Raw genomic sequence first — 23498 nt, 5'->3', positions numbered from 1 at the left:
CTCAGAGAGGATGTGACCAGAGGTTTGGGTAATCCAGGAATGTTTCCTGGATATTTTATGACCAGAGTTGGGCCTCAGCAGATGGGGAGTTGAGCAGAGAAGAGGCAGGGCTGGCAGGTCTGATGGGAGGAACCCTACAAGCATATTAGCAGTGACGGGGCCACAGGTGGTATGTTTGGGAGACAGTGATGGGCAGTGAGCCAGGGCTCCATGCAGTGGCTACAGTGGGTAAGGTCCTGAACACACAACAGAGGGGCCTCGTCTCCATCTTACAGGCAAAAAGGAGCCACGGAGGGTTCTGGGTGCGCATTCCATGATGCTTCCTGGACCGTGAATTCTGTCTGACACTCAAGGCCCTCTACCATCTGGCCGCCCACCCCTCTTCTCTGCACCCCTCATAATTCCACAAACCCCAGAATCACTACCCCAGAGTTCTACCCACTTCTTTGCTTATTGCGCTGTCCCATCTCCCCTGCCGTTAGCCCATCCCATGCTTCACATTCACAACGAAGCACCCTTTCACTAAGTACCTATGGTGACGTGTGCTTTACTTATATGGCCTCACGATTACCCGTAACTGTCCTAATTTTACAGAGGAGCAAACGGAGGCCTGGCAGGCTTAGTTGTCTTGCTCATAGTCTCACAGTGAGTAAGTAGCACAGTGAGGATTCAACCTTGAACTGACATCAGGACCCCTACTCTCTACAGAAAGTTGCTTTAGCCCCAACCCAGACACCTTCCTCCTTAATGAAGACTTCCAGGATTTCTCCAGTCCTCAAAAGCCTCTCTCTGCCACCTCTCATCACCCATTTGGAATCAGAGGCCCACAGCTTGACCCCAGCTCAGCCAGCTTGGTTTCCATTGGAGAGAGCCATGGTTGATATTAGGTCTCTTTCTTCCTGTCCTGCCTCCCTCCCTCCCCTCCATATCCAAGACTTCTTACAGCACTAACAGGAACAACCCGCCTCCTCTGGGGGAGGCAGGGAGTTCAGAAGAAGCTCAGCTGGGCACAGAGCAATTTCTCTGAGCCCGCCTCCCAGCCTGAGGGGGGCCCATAAATTATTCACTGCACCTTGGTGCCTAAGGGAGGCCAGACAAAGAGCCAGAGGGAATGAATGCCAGCTCCCCCAAACCCTGGCCCCGGGGTGGGCGGTGGGGTCAGAATCCAAAGCCCCTTAACAGGGTCCCCAAGCAGATTTTAGAGGGCTGTGAGCCCGGGAAGGTGGCGCAGGAGAGCCTGACCCACGCAGGAGTCCCCTCGGAACGGTCCTAGGTCTGTGCACCTGCAGCAGCGGCCTGCACTCTAATCTAAGGCAAGTCTGAGAGTTTCCCCAGATTTCCTGGTCAAAATTCAAGCTTCCTTCCCTTATAAGGAAGGAAACAGATAGTTTGCCAAGCACTGTATATTTATATCTCACTTAATCCCCACAACAACCACATAAAGGTGGAACTCCAACTTACAGAGCAGGAGCTGGGGCTCTGCGGAGTGAGTTGGTTTGCACAATGCCACATGGCCAGTGGGAGGCAGAACCCATTCACACCCACCTGGCCTGTCTCACCACACGCTGCTGGCGCCACTTAGCCCACCGGGCTGTGAGCTAGTCGCCCCACTGCCTTCTCCATCTGGGTAACTTCCAGGGCACCTTGGTGTGCCGCTGGCACTGAGACAGTTCCTGAAGCAAATTCAAAGGCCCGGGCAAAGGCTCTCTGAGCCTCAGTTTCCCACACAAAATCACCATTAATAAGTCCAGTCACGGCAAATACTCCAAAAGGAAAACAAAACAAACAAGCAAAAAAACCTCTTTAGCACTCAGCAGTCTGCCACATATGATGGCCCCATTATCTGAATGGGGAATGCAGCCTGCCTTGACCCCATTTTACAGGTGAGGCTGGGAGCCGTGGACGCATCTGAGAGGTCCCAGGCGGCTCCCCAACCCTGTGCTGCCTCAGTCCAGGTTCTTTCCATCACACCATAAAATGAGATCACAGGTGTGAAATTATCTCATCCAAAAGCTTTGTTTAGAGGCAGGGACTATTATGAAAATTTGAATCTCCGTGGATTGGTAGGAATCCCAAGCCCCTCAGTTACCTTCTCCTGCAGTTCCCCTGACCCTTCTATCCCCAGGGACTGGGGTTCCAGCTTTCAGCTGACCTCGCCACCTTCCTCCACCTCCCAGGGGCTTTCCAAGGTGGTTTCCCCTAGACTCCAGGAAGCCGGGCACAACAGGGGTTAACGAGTCTCAGCCAATGCTATCGGGCTCAGGCCAAGGCCATGTCCCCTCCCCCACCGCACCCAGAACAAGAGCCCACAGAATCCACGCCAAACCCTCTTTCACAACACCCCTCTCCCTGCACTGCCCTGGGGGTGGGGAGGGGTGGGTAGTGGAAGGAACCCCTTCCTGGAAATCCAGACACCTGGGACCATGCCCTCAGCCCTGGCAGCCCCACCATTAAGACCTTGAGCAAGCCCTCCCATCCTGGGTCAGAGGTGGCCTGCAGGTCCCACTGCCCAGGAGAGGCTAAGGTCAGATCTCTGGTCTGAGCCAATGGCTATGAGGCTGCTGGCATGTCTTGGGCCGCAGCACCGACCACAGACTCTCACAACAGCCTCATATGTGGTCACCCTGACCCCATATCAGGGGTGAGGAAAACCCCAGCCATCCACCCAGAAAGTGCTAACTGGGGAGGGGGAGTGAATACCTTGAAGGATGTTTGGGAAGATTTTTCTCAAGTGTACTTGTGGTTCAACCACTCACTCACTGTTTTAGGATCTGGGACAACTGGCACTCCCCATCCTAGCCCCCCCTACCCTTCCCCCCCCACCCCAGATACCCTGTCAGTAATGTGAAGGATGTGAGCTGGGTGAGTGCTGAGGGGCCTCATCTTCCCCAGCTATGATAGGCTCTGACTCCAGGACCTCTGCAGTGAGTTTCCCCAAAGGTAAGTACTGTCTCAGGACCTCCAGAGTGCGTGAGAGACACAGGAGTCTGCAGCAGGGCAGAGGGGCAGATGCTCTCCAGTCCTGGGCCCATGGGGAGGGGAGCTGTGGAAGTGGGAAGTTTCCCGCCTCAACTCTGGGTCACCTCTCCTGGGAGGTGACATGGCCATGGAGTGGCCCATGGAGGGAAGGAGGCCAGCAGAAGCTACCCGCCCCCCCCCCCCCCCGCCTCAGGATCAGCTCTAGGATGCCCCAGTGGCCGCACCTGACCCCTTCCCCCACCTCCTGCCTGGTGGCTATCCACTTCCTTTCTTTTTCTCTTCACTTTCTGCTTCTTTCCCTCTCCAGCCTAGCCCTTTTGCCAGTCTCACCCCCAGAGTGAAAAGAGCAGGGTCACTCAACCCCGTCGGGCCTCAGTTTCCCCACCTGTAAGCACCTATAACAATACACGACATCTTTTAGGTCACTGAGTATTAGTGAGCCTTAAAGAGGGACCACATGCGCCAGCGCGGAGCGCATACCCGTACACAAAGGGCGGTCAATAAGTGCCCGTTTTCTCCGTCCCCCTCCCTTTCCCGCGCCCCCCTCCTAGTCAGTTCCAGCCTCAGCTTGCGCCCGGCACACGCCCGCAGCTGGCCTCGGCGCTTCCCGGATGGGGTCGGAGGCCGCCTTAGACCGGCATCCGGGGCTCTCTCACCTGCAGCTCTCGGCTCCCGCCGGACGCCAGAGCAGGGGCCCCTGTGTTCTCTTCGGGGCGAGCACCAAGCCCCTCGCCTGGGACGGCAGGAAGGTGGCCGCTTCGGCTCGCAGTACCACCCCAGTCCGATTCAGTCCGACTGTCCAGTCCGCGTGGGACCCCTCAGGGGGCGCTGGACCCGGGTCGGTGCTTCCTGGGAGCTCGCCGGTCCCCAGTCCGAAGCACCGGGTCGGCAGCAGCTGAAGGTTCGTCTCCGGGAAACAGAAGCTGGGGGCGTCCGAGCTCTTTTGCACTCAGTCGGAGTCCTGGGGGCAACCTGCGTTAACCCCGGGCGGAGGGCTGGGGGCTCCAACACACACTATAAAAGGCTGGGAACCACCCCGCAACCATGGACCTGTGTGGTGGGCCAGTAGCGTCCCGCCCAGGTGCACAGAGTCGGGGTCGGGGGCTCGGGGAGTCCCAGCCACGACGCCCCGGACCGTGGGGCTGGAAGTGTCCCGGCGCGGAACCCGGGGCCAGGGCAGGCGGGGCTGGTCAGGACGCCGGCGAGGAGCCGCAGCAGCCGGAGCCTGGTGGGGAAGTCTTTCGAGGTCCGGACTCAGCTCGCTCGGCAAAATGGGGCGGACCACGGCCGGCGGCTGACTCTGGCGCTCCGGGCCAAGGCTCCACTTCCTTCTCTTCCCCTGGCTGGCACGCCGCTCGCTCAGCCTAGCGCCGCAGCCGCCGCCACCCCCGCGGCTGTCATCCCTGTCGCCCACCCCCACAGGACCTGCCAGCCGAGCCCAGAGGAGCCCAGGCAGCGCCGCCCAGCGCCCGAGAGCCAGCAAGCAAGGTCCCGCCCGAGAGGGGCGGAGTCAACCCGAGGCCACACCCTTCGTCCGGACCACGGGCAAGGGGCGGGGCGCTCTCCTCTCGCCTTCCCTCGGCCCGCGCCGTCAGGCAGCAGGAGCCAATGGGAGAGTGGGAAGAGAGCGGAGCTCTGCGGAACTGGGACTCTACCTTGGAGAGGGCGGGGCTGACAGTGGAGAGGTGAGCTGGAGAGAGGACAATTCTGGGGGTTGGGGCAGTTTAAAGAGTGGAGAGGGAGGGAAGGTAACCTGGGACCCCGGATGGAGGGAGGACTGATAAGTCTGGGACTGGGGCGTGGGCACTGCCTCGTGTGGGAGAGAAAGTGTTGGGTAGGAAGAGGGATCAGGGTAGGGAAAGAAACAGGATGGAGGGGGGTTTTCCTGGATAGTGGGATCCCCAGGGATAGGGGAGCCCTCTGGAGTGGTGAGACACGGCCTTTAGGGCTCAGCGCAAAGAGGTGAGCGTAGGATGCTGTGAAATGCCCAGATTTTAGGAAGCGATGAAAAATAAGTTTTTGAAAATAAAGAGCAGATCTTTCTTAAACATTTTGTCCTTCTCAGTCCCCCTGTGTGGAAAGGAGCATCATTATAAGTTTTAAAAATTTGAAGTCAAGAGCAGAGGATTGTGAGTGACCTTTCTGTCCTCTGCTCCTGTCCCTCTCGAGGGCTTTGGGGTAGGAGCTGTGTCTGATATATCTACTGAGTTCCCAGCACCCTGCTCACACAGTGAGGCACAGAGCTGGCATTGCAGGGGTTTAATGTGAGAAGGATCGAATGTGGAATAGCCTGAGGAGCAAAAGAAAAAAGGCTGCACGGTACAGCTTTTCGGTAAGCCTCACACCAACCTTATGCAGTAGGTACCTCATTTCACTGGTGAGGACACCAAAGCACCGAGAGGCCAACAGATGTTCCCAGGACTATATAACTAGCACAGGATTCTATCTACTCGTCACTATGGCATTTTAGGGCAAAGCTGTGTGACTTTGAACAGGTTACTGGACCTCTCTGAGCCCCTGGTTCCTCATCTATTAAAAAGTCAATAAAGATGCTGCTACTTGGCAAGGACTGAGCAGGCAGAAGGCTTCAGAGGATGGAAGAAAATCTGTTGCTGGCAGAGGAAACTGTTCAAAGGTATTTGGAGTCTGAATAAAACACCACTGGGAACCCCTGGTCTATTCTGGGGGGGGGAGGGGATTGGGAGAGGCTTCCCTGAGGAGTGATAGGCAAGCTCAGGCTAGAAGTAGGGGTTACTTAGGTTAGGAGAGAACGTCAGAGAATGAACAGTGCTCTGGGCAAAGGGGCCAGTCTAGGCAAAACCCTGGAGGTGAGGGAGAGTGTAGCTTTGTTGAAGAACACAGACAAGTTCAGGGGAGCTGGAGCTCTCAGGGCAGGGACACCCCAACCAAGAGAAGAGAAGAGTATGAAGGGGCAGGAGTGGCCAGAGAGAAGGGAGTTCAGACTTTATTCTGGGGGCCATGAACTTTACTGGGGTCTTGCTTGTGACCCTGGTCTCAGCAGGTTATGCTGAGGCCTCAGTCTTGAAGACCTTGAGTCCATATTCACCGGTTATCAGAGGGGTGTCCTGGGAAGTTTTTAAGCCAGGTACTGATGTGGGAAAGAGCTTAGTAGGGAACCCAGGTAGCATGAAAACAGTGAAAGCCCACAAAAGGCAAATGGTGTGTGGCCTGCAGGGTTAAGGGTTGGAGTCCTCAGTGAGGCCTGGACCCAGAGGCTCTGTCCCTTCCCCTCTTTAGAGCGTACCAGCCTTTGAGGATGATTGAGAGCACAAGGAAGAGGCTGAGTGGGAGGCTGAAGTCCAGGCTAGGGGGTGTCTTCTTCCAGTCAAACCCAGGGTTGGGGATGGGGAGGTTGGCTCCAGGAAGTTTGCATTGCTGGCTGGGGCCTGAGGGCTGGTAGGGTGATGTTTGCCTTATGTGTTGAGCTTGGTAATGGAGCTAAGAAACCTTGTGACTTCTCCCTGTGTTTAGAATCTTCTGTGGCTTCTAGTTGTCAGCATGGCCAAGTTCTAAGTCCCTAACCTGGTATTCTAGACCCTCCATTATCGCTCTCTGCCAACCACACCAGCCTCATCTTCCAATCGCTTCTCCTCTCACACCAAACTCAGCTCCATCCACAAGCAGGATGCCATCTCTTCCCTCCACGTAGTTGTTCCTGCTGTTCCTCTTGTCTGGGGGGGGCGGTGTTCCTCTCCTGAGTCAATTCCTACTTTCCTGCTGGGCTAAAGGGAAGAAACTTTGGGGCAGATGCCCATCTGTCCTTTCCACTGCTGTACCCTCAGAGCCGGGCACTTAGTAGGTGCTCAATAAATAACTGTTGCATGAATGCCCCATCTCTCAAATCAAGTCTTCTCCTCTAAGAAGTCTGTCTCCTCCAGGAAGTCCACCTTTGGTGTGGAATCTCTCGGATTGAAGTCTCTAATTATGACTTTCAGGTCTAGTTGGCCCCACACCCCCACCCGTCTGAGTGCTGGCCGGCCCTTGTAAGACCTTGGTATTGGGAAATGAATGAGGCTCTCAGAGAGCAGTTCTCTGCCGCCCCTGCTGTGACAGCCTCCTGAGCAGGTCAGAGGAGCAGAAGGCCAGAATAAAAAGGCAGCTTTCAGAACAGACCCTCCGTGACCTCTGAGGTCGGGGAGAAGAGTGCCCCAGGTCGCTAGGAAGTGACCAGCAAACAGCTCTCGGACGCCCACATCACCCTCTGGCTACCCTCCCACGGGGAGAAAGTCTCCAGACCTGGGAGAATCAGGCATTTTTGCAGCCAGAGAGACTCACAAAGCGTGACAGAGGCATGGTCATGGTGGCTTGCCTAGGAGGGTGATTGAGGGCTCCGAGATGGCTGTGAACTGGGGCCTCTGGGGCTGACAGAAAGGGCTACCCTTGTCAGCCTGGTGCCCCGCCTCTCCGAGAACCTTCCACCCCTCTGTGTTCCGGCCAGAGGAGAATGCACAGTGAAGCCACCGCAGCTTCAGCTCTGCTGCACAGCTTCCTATTCTCACAGCAAATGAACATCCACTTTGTGCCTACATTTGTAGTAGAAATCTGGCACTCTCTTGAATAGAGCCACCGAACTGTATAAAACTTTATACCCCCTGAGACCTGCTTCCAACAGACCCTGATGTGCCCCCACCACGTACAGGCACCATGTGTTGTGGGGGCGCACAGCGTCCAGGGGCAGCAGGCCGATGCGGTCCTGCCCTCCGCAGCTCACTGTCTGGTAGGGTCTGTAGGCTCAGCTGAACTCTCGGCCCTCACAGTGAGCCTGCTTTCTGACCTGTCATCCTCTGCCACTGTAGAATCCCTTTCCCAGCTCTCCTGTCTGCCTGTGCCCCGTTCAGCACGGGCATTTTCTCCATCCTTCAAGGCCCGGGACACAGCTTAACCCCTCTGGGGAGCCCACCCAACCAGCTCTGTGGGAAGCACAGCGTTGTGCGGCAGAGCCAGTGATACTGTGGGCTCTTTGTGCCTCTGTTAGGACATTGATTCCCCTTGGATCTTGGGCTGTTTCTGGGTCAGTTTTCCCATTAGAGTATGAAGTTCTAGAGGGCAAGTGATGGAGTCTCATTTCTCTCTATGCCCCAAGCTCATCGTACATTTACCAATAATTTCTGAGTTGGATGGCAGTCCAATACCAAACATTGGGCACCCAGGGATGGGACAACCAAGGACCCCCAGTCCGAGGGCTCTCTGCAGTGGTGTGTGCAGAGTACCCTGTGAACACAGGACACCACAGGGGAAGGACAGGGCGGGAAGGCGACACTGGAGTTGGTGCCAGACACACAGCCTGGCCCAGTCACCTCCCCTCTCTATGCTTCAGCTTCCTCATAACTAGAATGGAGATGAAGCCCTGGCCAGTGTGGCTCAGTTGGTTGGAGTATCATCCCGTTACCAAAAGATCATGGGTTTGATTCCCAGTCACAGCACATGCCTGGGTTGCAGATTCAAACCTCAATTAGAGCAAGTGCAGGAGGCAGCTGATTGATGTCACTCTCTCACGTCCGTGTTTCTCTCTCTCTCCCTTCCCCTCTCTCTTGAATGAGGATAAAATAAACCTTAAAAAACAAATAAATAAAGCGGAGATGAAAGTAGTGGCCCCTCAAAGGTGGTGCATATTAAACGAGACTAGTGTTTAGTCACCCAGGCCGGAGACAGCGCCGTGTGTGTGTGTGTGTGTGTGTGTGTGTGTGTGTGTGTGTGTGCGCGCGCGCACCAAAGTCGTTTCCATAGTACCAAGGCAGAAAGGTCCGGGGAGTCTGGCTGGAGAGATGGGTGGGGGCGGGGCATGTCACACCGGTCTCTGTCCCTGAGTTTGGCTTGAGTTTGGCTTCTGTGCTGAGGGCAGAAGGAGCCTTGGGAGGGTTTGTGCAGAGGTTACAAGGTCAGGCTTGCTCCTCAGCTCACCTGGTCGCTGGAGAAGAGACTTAGGCAGGGAATCTACCTGAGGCCTGTTTTGAGAGTGACAAGGAGAGATGACTGTCTGAACCTGGAATGAACGTTTAGGGAAAAGGGGCAAGCTGCTGGCTGTGTCTGTGTGGGGTAATGGAGATAGAGAATTTGAGGCATTTGGGGCTCAAGAGAGGGACCACGGCTGGAGGCCACAGCCAGGAACAGCCTTTGGGGTGACAGGTTAGGGGCCTCAGGGAGGGAGTGGACTTGCAAGGAAGAAGCAAGGAAATCCACAGGGAGAGGGGCGGGCAGTGGATGGAGCCCAGGAGAGCACGAGAGAAGGGCTGGTCAGAAAAGGGGTGAGGAGAGGAAACTGTAAGGAGAGTTTTAGAGGGCCGAGAGCCCCAGGGCTGAAGTGTTGCAGGGTCCACAGCCGGGGCTGAGGGTGGCGGGGAGACGTGGAGGCAGGAGTGGGGTGCACCTGGAGCTGGTGTGGTCTGCCCTTCCCAGGGTAGCTGGCAAAGGGCTCGTGCTTGGGTGACAGCTGGGGGAGGAGGCAGAGCTGGAGGCTTGTAGAGGACTTAAAGCCACATGGAAGAGCGGAGGTAACCATTAAGTGTAGAGGAGAGGCCCAGAGGCTGAGGGGAGGCAGCACTTCCACTTTAAGGGGGTGGGGATGGGGCAGGGGAGGGGGACCAGGCCTGAAGGCCTCGTTGAAGCAGGAGGCAAGATGTCTGCTCTCCCGGGGAGGAGCAGGTGGAGCAGGAGCTGTGAGGAGAGGCATGAGGTGGGAGCCATGGCTGTGGAAAGTGGAAAAGGAGGAACAAGCCCTTCTAAGGTAGGAGCCATAAATATGAGGTGGCCCCTTTCCGGTGGTGGAGGGATTGGGGTGCCTTCAGGAAATGCCTGTGTCAACCTAACAAAAAAATGATACCTGGCCCCCCTTCTCATGCTCCTGAATCCTTGCGGGCTCTGTCCTTGAAAGAATGGGCAGCTTCAGGGTTCTCTGACCCCACATCCTCTCAGCTCCCTTGCCTCCAGTGGGAGCGACAGTGGTCACAGTAACTCCAAGCTTACTCTTTATCAGTGCCTCCTCATGCCCACAAGAGGGGACGTCTGGTTTAGCCCCACCTCAGTCAACGGCCAGGGTCTGCCACCTGGTGGACTGAACTTCACAGATTTACTTCTGTGTCTTGAGCACAGGGGTAGGGACACACCCAATGTGGGCTATCAGTACTTCTAACTAAAGAAATGCGAGGGGATCATCATCATTTGGCTGCCTCTGCTGCCCCCTGCTGGCTAATACTGGTTGGTGCAGAATTATAGTAACACTGGAGCGGTGGTTTTCAAACTTTTTGTTATCAGAACCCTTTTCAGACCCCAAAACTATTGAAGACCCTGGAGAACTTCTCTTTATATGGCCCATATTGGTATTTATAATATTAGAAATTAAAGTGGAGACATTTTTTAGAAATTAAGTAATTAATTTAGCAATATAAATCTTATTATAAGGTAACATATTTTTATGGGAAATAAATATATTTGGGAAATATATTTTCCAAAACAAAAAGTTATTGACAAGAGTAGCATTGTTTTATATGTTTACAAATTCTTTAATGCTTGGCCTAATAGAAGACAGCTGGATTCTCATATCTGCTCCTGCATTGAATCACATTGTTTTGGTTGAAGTTTACAGAGAAAATACAGACTTATACTAAAATGTAGTTAGAAAAGGGAAGGGTACTTCAATGGCCTTTTTGAATAATTGTGGCTATTCTTGTTTGATACTAGCCCAACTTGACGAAATTCTGAAAGATTAGTTGTTGTTAGAATCTGAAACCATATCAATAAAATTTTCTTTCTCAGTTACATTAAAACCCATTGGTCTCTTTTGTACTTTGAATGTGTTTTTGACCCATGCATGATTTTGTAACAGCATGCATTGGACACTTGGGGAAAAAATGGTTCACCAAGCCATGTAGATCCTTCAAATATTGACCAATTTCAGTATATAACATTTAAAAAATCAAATTCATTAATGTCACTACTAATCTCATCAGAAACGTTCAATCCAGATATACTTTGTTTTATTGCCCTTCACTTTACTGCCCTTTTCAGATCTTGGGGCTTTCTTACAGATTGAAGATAAGACTCTCCACCAGTAAAAAGATTGACTTGTTGAAAGCTCAGATGATGGTTAGATAAAGTGTTTTTAAAGTAAGGTGTGTGTTGTTTTTCTAGACATAATGCTATGGCCTGCTTCACAGACTGCAGCACAGTGCGGGGAAACCAGAAAGCGTGCGCAACTTTACTGGATGCTCACGCCCACTTGGTCCCTGATCTGTGCCTGCCCTGGGAAGCCGTCAGGTTCACAATGGTTAACAGAGTTTCCCAAAATTCTGATTTTCACGAAAAGCTTGAATTTTTTAACCTTTATTGTATTTTCCCATTACCACTTAGTCCCCTTAGACCCCCCTGCCCCCAGCAATCACCACACTGTTGTCCATGTCCATGAGCGAAAATCTTGGATTTTATCATTAACAACAAATACTGTCAGTTTACCTTGCAATGGCAGACTTACTTTGTTCCTCTTTGAGAAAATGACTGCCAGATGCGCAGTCTGTATACTCACAATTTATGGGTCAACATTTCTTTCAAGTAAGAATGCTGCTCCATGAAAAAAGCGGCCAGTTCAGCTCACAGCTCAAACAACTGCAGAAACGCGTTCCCTGGGGACAGCCATCGTGCTGTCGTCTGCAGAACGGCCTGATGACAATTCCTATTTTGTCACACAGAACATTTAAAAGGTGTTCCACTAGGAGTCAATATGTAGTGCATTAAGTAAATGTTACTGCTTCCCCAATGACTCTCTTGAGTGACATTGGCTGTGTTTTGCTGTGAGGGCATGGCAGCGAAGACTCGGAAGGCTCTGGTTCCATTTGGGGCCACTGCTGTGTTTCCTGCTGAGGTGCCTGTGGGTTAACCAGCATGGCCTTTGCATTGTCTGTGTATGAAACGTCACCCCAGTGAAGAGGGCCAGTGATGCCTTAGTGTCAGTATGAAAAGGGTTTGGGCCTTGCAGGCTTCCCCCTGCAAGGGTCTGCTGTCTCCTCTGGAGTGTATATTATGTACTAGGCACAGGCCAAGCCTTTTACTCTCTTTAAAAAAAAAAAAAAACCTCACCCAAAGGTATGTTTTATTGATTTTAGAGAGAGAAGAAGTAGGGAGAGAGAAAGACAGAAACATCGATATGAGAGAGAACATTGATCGGTTGCCTCTCATACACACCTCAACTGGGAATCAAACTCATAATGTAGGCGTGTGCCCTGACTGGGAATGAAACCTGAAACTTTTTGGTGCATGGGACAACGCTTCAACCAACTGAGCCACCTGGCCAGGGCACATCTTACTCTTTAAAAAAAAATACATGGTGGTAATGAATACCAAGTGCTGGCGAGGATGTGGAGAGTGGAATCATCTGCACTGTTGGCGGGGGCGACATGGGAGACTCCTCAAAACACTAGAAATAGAACTGCCCTAGGACCCAGCAGTTCCACTTCTGGCCATTTATCTGAAGAAAACAGAAACGTGAATTCAAAAAGATAAACTCGTATGCACCCCTGTGTGTGTTGCGACATTACTAGTATAGACAAGATAGGAAAGCAATCTAAGTGTCCATGGATAGACGAATGAATGAAGAAGATGCGGTGCATACATGCGATGGAATATTACTCAGCGATAAAAAGAACGAAATCTTGCCATCTGTGACAACATGGGTGGGCCTAGAGAGTATCACACTAAGTGAAATCAGCCAGAGAGAGAAAGCCAAATGCCGTATAATCTCACTTATATGTGGAATCTAAAAAAACGAATGAATAAACAAAATAAAGCAAAAACAGACGCATAGACATAGAGGACAAACTGATGGTTGGCAAATGTTGGGAGGGAGAGGGTGGGGGCGGGAATAAAGACGCAAACACAAAGTGTTGGGTAGTTAGAGAAAAGGTTCCTGCACTCAGTGGGGACGATGGGACAATGAAACATGTCAAAGTGGTTACGAAGGTGTTCATCAGTTCACATTCAAGCATAGAATAAAAACTAAACTGAAAAATGTTGAGTACTTATTAAAAACCACCTACAAAAAAACAAGTAAAAATAAAACTAAAAATATTGTGGTAGAAGACCAAATATAACATAAAATTCACATTTTCACCATTTTTAAGTGTATGGTTAAGTGGCATTGAGCACATACACTAGCCACCACCACCATCCATCCGTCCCTAGAACGTTTTTCATTTTGTAAAACTGAAACTCGGTCTCCATTAAACGCTAACTCCTTATTTCCTTATCCAAGGCTGCACGTAGGTCCTACCCACTGCACCCCTCACCCAGACATCGGCTGGAGGCAGATTTCTCGGCAGAACACAGGAGGCGGTGAGGGGAGTGCCCGGTCCCATGCTCTGTAATGACAGGTGGCTGTTACAGTGAAAGCAGTGGCCAGGGGACACCCAGAGAGAAGTGTTGAACAGGAGGGTGACGTGGGCAGACATTGTAGGGTCTTCACTGTGTGGAAGGTGGCATAGAAGGGTTGAGAACAGAGGTGAGGAGACAAGTACCAAATTCTGGGAGAAGAGACAAAGGCCTGGCCCCCGCGGGAAGGGGCTGTGGGGATGTGGAAGGTGAGGTTGCTGGAGAACACAGTGGCTGGCTCAGCTGCTGGAAGGCTGAACCGCTGGCCTCTGCACTCTGGGTCCCAAGTGCTCCGGCTGAGGCTTTGCAAGGGCCCTTCCCGGGACCGACTACCCACGTGGAATGAAAATGCAGGGCTCCACGTCCAGAAATCATTAAGAATTTCAAAGTGGCGGCACCAGAACATTACATCAAGAGCAGAATACTTAGCTTAGGGCCACCAGATTTAGAAGGAAAAAAAAAAAAAAGAGGACTCCCAGTTAAAGTTGAATTTCAGATAAACAGATAATGTTTTAGTGTAATTGTCTTTGCAATAAAAAAATATTTTGTGTGGATGAAAAGGGGCCACATACTAACTCTGACAAGCTCAGGGGAGGCCTGTGTGGTGGCCTTCAAACTCAGAGACCTAAAGAAACCACGTAGGGTGGTCTGAAGCTAAAATTTCTTAACTAGAGGCAAGTCACGGCAGGTAGTCATGTCCTAGGTTGGTACCTTCCTTGGCAAAGGTCAGTCTTTCCCTTAACCGGGCCTGTCTGTCCTCGCCTCTATGATAACATGCCCTTGGAAGGTCAGGGCAATCCCCTTTCCCAGGCCTTTCAGGGCACATTCTCCCACCAGAAGAAGAGCCCACAGAACCCCTCATTGTCACCTTGTTCCCCCCAAACCACCTCTGTGGGCTGCGAATGTTAGTTGTTAACTATCCTGTACCCACCCACGTAGAAGCTTGTGTCTCTGTTTCACTCTTTATCCGATCTCGGAGGCTTCCCTGCTCTGCTTTCTCCCGCCTCCCTAGTCTGCCACCAGTGGGTTTCACATATCCCTTTACTCTCCCCCTCTGGTACTGATGTGTAAGTGGTAAAACTGCCATTTCCTCAGTCGGCTAAGATTTTTCTTCCTGGCTGTTGTCAGTTTGGCTCAAATAAACTCATAAAAATTCTTTGCAGTTTTGGATGTTCTTAGGTCGACAGTTGTTTGTCTGAAGTTCAACTTTAACCAGGATCCTGGATTTTAGTTGAGCTTGTTAGAGGCAAGTCTTACCCAGGGATCCTGCTGTCTTTTCCCATTACCCAGGGCTCCTGGGAGAAGGGTCCCCAAACTTTAGCCTGTGTCAGAATCATGTGGAGCACTTGTTAGAACAAATATTTGGGCCCACCCTTTCTGTTTCTGATTCACAGGTCTGGGGTAGAGCCCAAGAATTCTTATGTCTAACAAGTTCCAAGGTGATACTGATGCTGTTGATCCCAGAGACACATTCTGAGAAACACTGTGCTAGGGCCCGTTACCCCAGTGAAGCCCATAAACAGGACACAAAAAAGCGCAGTGACCCAATGTGGCCACCAGAGGGCAGAAGCGCTCACTAGTCAGGCTTCAGGCTGCGCCCACAATCCTGAGGCTTAGCTTACACACCTTTGCAACGTGTTTGCTCTGTGCCTGAACATATCCAGGGCCCTGGCTACAACAAAAACATGGGTCAGACTCAGCACCTACTTTTGAGGAGCTCAGGGTCTGGAGAGCGAAACAAAGGCGTTAACTGGTGATTACAATTGGTACTGAGGTGGTGGGAAGCACAGGGTGGGGTGAGGTGGGGTGGGGTGGGGAGGCTGTGGGAGCCCAGAGGAGCCTTGGGGCGGGGGTTGGCAGGCAGGCTTCCTGAAGGAGCTTGTCGCTTGAACCATGAGTAGGAGTTACCCAAGTGGGAAGAAGAGGAAGAAGGGCGTTCTGGGCATAGGCACACAGGCTGGGAAGCATCGGTGTGTTCATGGAACAGTGTAGAGGCAGGAACAAGATCTGGTAGGTGAATACCTGGCAAGGCTGGCAGGGGGTTGGCTGGATCCTGAGGGTCTCAGCGAGCCCAGGCGTTTTCACTAGCTGGTGTGTTAGACTGACCCCCTGGCAACTGTCAGGAGAGGCCAGAGGCAGGGAGGCTAGTGAGGAGGCTGGTGCAATGGCCCAGGAAGAGGTGACCAGAGGAAGCAAGAACAGCAACCATGTCTCATCCATCCATCCACTCGCTGCACACTTTTTTGAGCACGTTCTCTGAGCCAAGCCCTGGGCTGGGTGCTGGGACTTGGTGGTAATCAAAACAGTTCCTGGACTTCTCCGAGAGCTTACATTCTCATGGCAAAGGCCACCAGCCAGTGACACAGTGGATCAGCCAGTGACGGCAGAGGGACCAGCACAAGGGATGCTAAGGAAGACAAATGGCAGGGTCTAGGTAGTGGTGGGGATGGGGGACATCTCCCAGGAGAGCCCCTGACCTGGGCACCCTGACCTAGTGAGCACAGAAGCCTCATTCAGCCAGACCCTGGCACCCTCCCCACCACAGCCCAGACCTAACAATATGGCCATTGAAGGTTGCTGCCACTGCTCAAGGTCCAACCTTTCCTGCCCCCATCCTCCCTCAGCCACACAATCCTGGCCTTCAGCAAGGAAGAAAGAGCAGGATTATACGCAGGTACCAGGAGCTGGACCCACCCTTCCACCAGAGTCAGCCTGCCCCAGCTCAGGTAAACACCCAGGCAGGCACCTTCTTCAGGTGGCCAGGGCTCTCGTTCTAAGCATGTGAAGAGTCGGCCAGCTAGAAGCAGAGGGATGGAGGAGGCGACCTTAAGTACCAAGGGGATGCTCTAGAAGGATGTTTTGGATGCTCAGGGTCTGTGGAGTACCACACTGGTCTTCAGAGGTAGGATTGATCCCATGGATGAAGTTGATTAAAATCAAACTAACTGTAGCGTGACTTTCTAGAAGAGTGGCCTTCTTACTGTTTTCCAAGAACATGCTCAGTTCATTCTAGCCTTGGGGCCTTTGCTCACGAAGTTCTGTCTGCTTGGGGTGCTCACTCCACTCCAAGGCCTCTGCAGGGTCGGCTTCTGTGGTAGGAAGAATAATAGCCCCTAAAGATGTCCATGTGCTGGTCCCTGGATGTGTTAACTTATATAGTAAAGGGGATTTTGCAGACATGACTAAAATACGGGTGTTGAGATAGGCAGATACCCTGGCGGCCCAATGTAATCTCCGTGGTCCTTATTAGAGGAAGGTGGGGAGAGGCTTCAGAGGAAGAAGAAGAGATGTGATGACAGAAGCAGAAGTCAGAGAGATGGGGGACAGGAAGATGCTACACTCTGGCTTTGAAGACAAAGGAAAGGGCCAGGAATCACAGAATGCAGGCACCTCTAGGAGCTGGAAACAGCGTGGAAACAGATTTGCCCCTAGAGCTTCCAGAAGGAATGCCGTCCTGCCGACCCATTTTCATCTTCTGACATCCAGGACTAGAAGAGAATACACTTACATTGCTCTAAGCCACTAAGTTTATGGTAATTTGTTACAGCAGCAATGGGAACACAGCTCCTTAGCATTGAGGTCCCAGGCTACCCTGTGTGAAGGCAGTTGTTCGCACCACCTCCAACCACCTGTTTCCGTCTCCTCGTGGCCCTTATTGTGATCTGAAATTATCATATTTATTTCCCAGTTTGTGGCCTGTCTCCTCTGCCTGCTACATGCGGTTCCTTGAGAGCAAAGGCCTTATTTTGTTCAATCTTGCATCTCTGCCCCTAGAACAGTGCCTGGTACATAAAGTAAATATTTGTCACATAAAATCAAGAATGACGGAATAAATGAAAGACTGAGTATGATCTGTCTCACATGCACTCTGAGGACGCGGGGAGGGAGACGCTTCAGCTGGCTGGCGGGGGTGGGGCACTCCTAGGCAGAAGGGGTCTCAGGAACCGTGAGAATGGAGGCAGAGGCACTGGAGGGGTGGGTGAAGGGGTGGGCAAGGTGAGCACGTGCCTGCCCATGGGGGCTGGCGTGGCACCCAACGCCGAACCTGTGCGTGCACTTTGCAAGTTCCAATTTCAAACTGAGGATTTTTTTTTTTCCTGGCACTCATCCCACACTTGCCAGTCTCCCAGGGCTGGAACCACGTGTCAGGGAGCTCGAGGAAGCTGCCCAGGCCCCTGACCCTCAGCCTATTCTGATCCCTTCAGATACCAGACTGTATCCTGGGACCTGGCCCACCACTGGTCCAGCTCCCCTTTCTTCATTGCCCTAACGCTGGTGCCTGGGCAGGGTGAACAAGAATCCATCTGTAGGCGGTGCTCAAGACTTGGGCCACTGTGGGTCCTGGGCTCTGACGACACCTGTGGGAGCCTCCCGATGCCCTCAGTGCGCGGCTGCAGTGGACAGAACTCCGGGCCCCGGGCAGGGAAACCCGGCTTCAGAACCCAGGCTCTGTCATTCCTGGGCTGTTTGTGGCTCACCTTCCCCATTTGCAAACTGGAAATATAAAGGCCTACCTGGCAGCAGGTAGTTCACAGAGAGTGTAAGAACTCCTGGCACGCAGGGGGCGCCAAAAAGTGCGAGTTCCCTTTCTCTTGTGCCTGGTTTGGGGGCCCAGTCTGTCAGCTTTGCCCCTGGCAGACCCCTTCCAACTCCAGCCCCCAACTTCTGAGTTCTTTTCCACAACTCTCTGACCCAGCTAGAGAGAAGGGGAAACTGAGGGCCAGAGGGATCAGAGACTTGCCAGAAGTCACACACTGAGTACAGACTGGAACCCACGGCCCAACTCTTGGCTAGGCTCTGCAGATGCCTGGCTCCCCCTCTCCCCATTCGTTTCCACCTTGCCTTGAAAATGCTGAGCCTGGGAGGGGCAACTGAGCATGCAGCCTCAGCTGGGGGGGCCCCTCCCCCATCACGCACACACGCACGCACACACAGGCACAAAGCTGAGGACTCCGGATACTTCCATGAAAGGCTGGTTTCCCTCTTGAGTCAGAGCAGATCCAGAGCAGAGTGCTTGGGGCCTGGCTGGGCTGCACTCCCAGAGCTCTGGCCTGCCCAGAGAGCGGTTCCCCCCCTCCTTACTGGAACTTCTGGACATAGGCCAGCGCAGCTGCATCCCCTCAGCAGGGCCTGCAACCATAGGCCCACGTTGCATCAGCTCGGCCTGTCTCTGTGCCCGTTCCTGCCCGCCAGCCAATGGGGTCTGGCCTAGTGTACACATCCCGGCTCTGACCCACCCACTGGCCAGGGAATCACCACACTGCAGCCTGGTCCTCCCTCAGCATTCTCAGCCAGGCAGGCTGGACAGAGGGGCCAGCGTTCCAGGCATCCAGTATGGCCTTCCTCCCGCTTCCCCCACCTCACTGATAGCCCTGGGAGTGCCACCTTGATTCTCCTTCCCGGAGGTGGCAAAGGTGCCCCTCTGCCCCAGCCTCTGTTCTTCTGCCCTCTGTACCTGCGCTCACCCACACCTACCATCCTGTGGCATCCATTACTCTCCATGACTCCGCAATTGTCCTCTCCAGTGCATGGCCTCCTCTCCCTAGTGCCACACTCATGGATGCTACAGCCTCCTGGGTGTGCCCAACCTATAGACAATGGAGCTCACCATCCTCCCATCTCAGAATCTCCATCTCAGGAGGGGAGCCGTTCACCACTGCTCACTCAGGCTGCACCTCGGGGCCCTCCTTCCTCCTTCTCTGCCCAGGTTCAAGCAGTAGCATCTCACTCTGGGCTCTTGTGGCATTCTCCTCTAACACCCCCCCCGCCCCCGCCCCCCCCCCCCCACACTCTCCATCCCACAGGCAGAGAACTCCTTGGAAAGCACCATGTGCCCTCAGCACTTCCCGCTAAACTGCCATCAGGAGGAAGCTCCCGAGCTTCTGGCTCTCAGGCTCTTAGTAGTGGCCTGGCCGCCTTCTGTAGCTTTACCCACACGTGCTCCTGCCTGCCTGCCTTGGCTGCTTCCCAAGAAATCCTGTCAGATGTAGCTCCTTTTAGTCTGACGCCTGAAGCCAGCAGGCCCACCATAGAGAATGCCAAGCCTGGCCTCTTTCCCCAGGCTACAGTGAGGGGCCCCAGCCCCCACTCAGATCTGCACCCCCCACTGCATGCTTCTCTTTTATTCAGCTTATTGATTTCAAAAATGGAGTATAAAAGTAAATGCGCTACTGAAAAAATTCAGAGAAAAAGAGGAGAAAATACAGGTAATGCGCATTTGCATCTGCAAAGATAAACAGTATTAAATCATTTAAGAATATTTCTTTCTGTTCCCAACCGGCCGGGGAGGGGGGAGGTGGTCACAGAGGTGGGTTTCCCCAGAGAGGCTTCTCCACTGCACTGCGGTGTGCTGACCTCCGGGGTTTCCCTGAGTGTGGTGCTGCCTGATTTGTGGTACTGGGGACTGTGTTTGCGCTGTCCCCTAAACAGTAAATAAAAGAGAAAAAAGGAGCCCTGACCAGTGTGGCTCAGTTGGTTGGGCTTTGTCCCATAAAGCAAAAAGTGGCTGGTTCAATTCCCTGTCAGGGCACACGCCTGGGTAGGGGGATCATCCCCGACTGGGGCATGTACGAAGTGATCGATGTTTCTCTCCCTCTCTTTCTCCCTCCCTTCCCCTCTCTAAAAATAAATAAATATAATCTTTTAAAAAATATTTTCTTCTAGCTGTACTCTGAGTATTATATCTGTCTATCTATTATTAGTGCACCTTCACTGGGGGGACAGAACACCTCCAAACAGCAGAAATGGTTTTAAAACCAAGTGGTGTGGATGAGAAAAGGGGCTCTATACAGAGTAACCTCAGGGTGATCTGATCATAAATCCTAAGTGGGATTTATAATGTGCAACTTCCTCAGTGAAAGCTTTACCTTTGCCTTAAGCAAACCCTGTGCATTGTTTCTGTGTGGGTAGGGTTAACACACCTCTGAAGTAAGCCATGGCCACCCTCATAATCGGAACTGTCCTGTAGCACAATCCCTGCCTTGCTTTCTCTCACCTCCATGTAACCTTCCTTATCTTCTCTCCTTAATTTCAAATGCATTAAAGAAGCTGCAAAACTGTTATTCGCTGGAGCATTTGAGATCTTGCTCCATGGCATTTATGACCAGTTTGGCGCAAATAAACTCATAAAAATTCTCTATAGGTATGGACATTTCTTACATCTGCAGTGGAAATCACCTAATAACAAGAGCTTACTCTTTGGTGAAATGCGGGCCTCCTTCCACACATCGGTGCCTCCACACATGGAGATTCCTTAAACATGCTGTGTCACCAGCTGCTGTGTTTTCAGTCCATGGAGCTATCTTTCTCAAGGATTAAACAGCTTCCCCCTGTATGATGGCTGCCAATAGTCCGTCCCTCCCTGGCACGGTCTCCGATGTCTGGCCCTACCAACAAGGCTGTAATAAACATCTTTGTTCATGGGCCTGTGCTCATATTTTAAAAAATCTCTTCCTTGGGCTAAATTCCAAAAAAACCTGATTTTTTAAAAAAAAAGAACATAAATCATTTTAAATTTAAAACACGTGTGAATAGGGAATGCGTTCATATAGTCCAAAAATTCATAAGGGATGGAAGCTGAGTCTCCCTCCTGTCCCTCTCCCTCCCACCCAGTCCTTCCCCCGCAGACAAGGGACATCCCAGTTCTCACCCGCCTGCGGGCTCAGCTGTGCGGACCCAGCGCTGGCGGCCCAGCTGTCCCCTCTGGGGCTCCACCCCGAGATCCCATCAATGTCAGGACATAAAGAACTTCCCTCACTTTTTGTTTGCCCAGTTTCTTGGCGTTCCCAACCCCTACTGATGGACAGTTAGGTTGTTTCCAGTTCCTGCTACTACAAACCATGTTGCAGAGAATTATTCAGTAACACATTTTTAAGATTTATTATTTATTTTGCAATACACAACATTATATTAGATTCAGATGTACAACACAGTGATTAGGCATGTATACAACTTACGAAGTGATCACCCCGATAAATCTAGTACCCCTGTTACACCATGCATAGTCATTACACTATTATTGGCTATATTCTCTATGCTACACTTTACATCCCCATGACTGCCTTGTAACCACCAGTTTGTACTTGTTAATCCCTTCCCCCTTTCCTCCCAACCCCAATGCCCCTCCCAACTGGCAACCATCAGATCATTCTCTGTTTTGCTCATTTGCTTATTTTGTTTTTTAGATTCCACATGTAAGTGAAGTCATATGGTGTTTGTCTTTCTGTGTCTGAATTATTTCATTTAGCACAATACCCTCTAGGTTCATCCATGCTCTCCCTAAAGGTAAGAGTTCATCCTTTTTTATGGCCAAGTGGTATTGCATTTTATGCGTGCACCACCACTTTCTTATGTGCTCATCTGCTGATGGGCGCTGGGGTGGCTTCCGTATCTCAGCTATCACAAACAACACTGCAACAAACACAGAGGTACACACATCTTTTAGAATTAGTGTGTTGGGTTTCTTTGGCTATATGCCCAGAGGCGGAACTGCTGGGTCACAAGGCGGTTCTATTTTTAATTTTTGAGGACCCCGTACATTGTTTCCCACAGTGGCCGCACGGATCTGCACTCCCACTGACGAGGCAGGAGGATCTCCCTTTCTCCACATCCTTACCCCCACCTGTCGATTGTTGATTTACTGTTGACAACCATTCGACAGGTATCAGCTGATATATTATTGTGGTTTTAATTTGTATTCCTCTGATGATTAGTGACATTGGGCACCTTTTCACGTGTCTGTTGACCATCTGCATATCCTCTGTGGAGAAGTGTCTGTTCAGTCCTCTGCCCATTTTTCCAAATTGGATTGTTTGGGTTATGGTATGTGTGTGTTGGTGTGTTGACTTGTATGAGTACTTCATAAATTTTGGACATTAACCCCTTACCAGATGTATCATTGGCAAATAAGTTTGGAAATAATTTCCCAACACCATTTATCAGACTGTCTTTATCCCGTTGTGTATTTTGCCTCCCTTGTCATTATCAATTGACCACATAGGTGTGGGTTTATTTCTGGGCTCTGTTCCATTGATCTGTGTGACCTGTTTAATGGCAATGCCATGCTGAGTTGATGACCATAGCCTTGTAGCACAGTTTGATATCAGGTGGTGTGATACCTGCAACTTTGTTCTTCTTTCTTGAGATTGCTGTGGCTGTTCAGGGTCTTCTGTGGCTCCATATAAATTTTAGGATTATTTGTTCTAGTTCTGTGGAAAATGCCATTGGTATTTTGATAGAGATTACACTGAATCTATAGATTGCTTTGGACATTTTAACAATGTTAATTCTTCCTGTTCATCAGCACGATGTATGCTTCTATTTATTTATATTTTCTTCAATTAATTTTAAAATCTCCTTCAATCTTAAAATATTCTGAGTACAGGTCTTTTACCTCATTGGTTATATTCATTCCTTGGTATTTTATTTTATATTTTATTTATTTAATTTTTGATGACTATGAACATGTAAAATAGTTTATTTCATCTGCCTATTACATAGAATATTTTCCAAAAAGGTTAGTTTTTAATTTTTTATGTAGTTTATTTTTCCCCATTGCCTTTGCATGATTTTTCTATTTTGAGTCATTTTTATTTTTTAATTCCAGTGGACACACATTATCTGAGTTTCAGGTGAGTGCCACAGTGATCAGACATTACATCACTTACTAAGTGGTCATCCCAATAAATCTCACACCCATCTGACAACACGCATAGTCACTAGGATATTATTAACTATATCCCATACGATGAGTTTTACCTCCCATGGCTATTTTGTAACAACCAATTTGAACTTCTTAATCCCTTCACCTTTTCTACTTATTGTTCCAACCCCCCTTCTACCTGGCAACCATCAAAATATTGTCTGTATCTATGAATTTGTTTCTGTTGTGCTTGTTCATTTATTCTGTTTTTTAGATTTAGTTAAAAATATGTACTTATTGCCATTTTATTGTTCACATTTTTAATCTTTTTCTTCTTCTTAAAAAGACCCTTTAACATATAAGAGAGTACCAGTTTGGTTGTGAGAAACTCCTTTAGCTTTTTCTTGTCTGGGAAGCTCTTTATCTGTCCTTCCATTCTAAATGATAGCTTTGCTGGTAGTGTAATCTTGGTTGTATGTCCTTGGTTTTCATCACTTTGACT

At 51.0% G+C, this 23498-nt stretch overlaps 1 protein-coding gene and 1 pseudogene across 4 annotated transcripts in view; one reads left to right on the top strand and one right to left on the bottom strand.

Annotated features, from left to right (window-relative positions):
- GDPD5 (glycerophosphodiester phosphodiesterase domain containing 5) overlaps positions 1 to 4424 on the bottom strand; it is an 86877-nt gene extending 82453 nt beyond the window's left edge. For 2 of the 4 annotated variants that reach the window (XM_028517501.2, XM_036028801.1), the window contains exon 1: positions 3636 to 4380. The gene's annotated coding sequence lies outside the window, so the exon portion shown is untranslated. Of the gene's footprint in view, positions 1 to 3635 lie in introns of all 4 variants that reach the window. The other 2 variants (XM_028517502.2, XM_036028803.1) reach the window with 2 other exon arrangements.
- Positions 4425 to 19629: 15205 nt separating this feature from the next.
- On the top strand, positions 19630 to 19780 carry LOC114501244 (annotated as a pseudogene).
- Positions 19781 to 23498: the final 3718 nt, after the last annotated feature.

The sequence above is a fragment of the Phyllostomus discolor genome, chromosome 6, assembly GCF_004126475.2.
Source record: "Phyllostomus discolor isolate MPI-MPIP mPhyDis1 chromosome 6, mPhyDis1.pri.v3, whole genome shotgun sequence".
In the NCBI taxonomy this organism is placed as follows: Eukaryota; Metazoa; Chordata; class Mammalia; order Chiroptera; family Phyllostomidae; genus Phyllostomus; species Phyllostomus discolor.
Note: the sequence above shows the minus strand (reverse complement) of the source record. Positions and strands in the feature narration are given on the sequence as shown.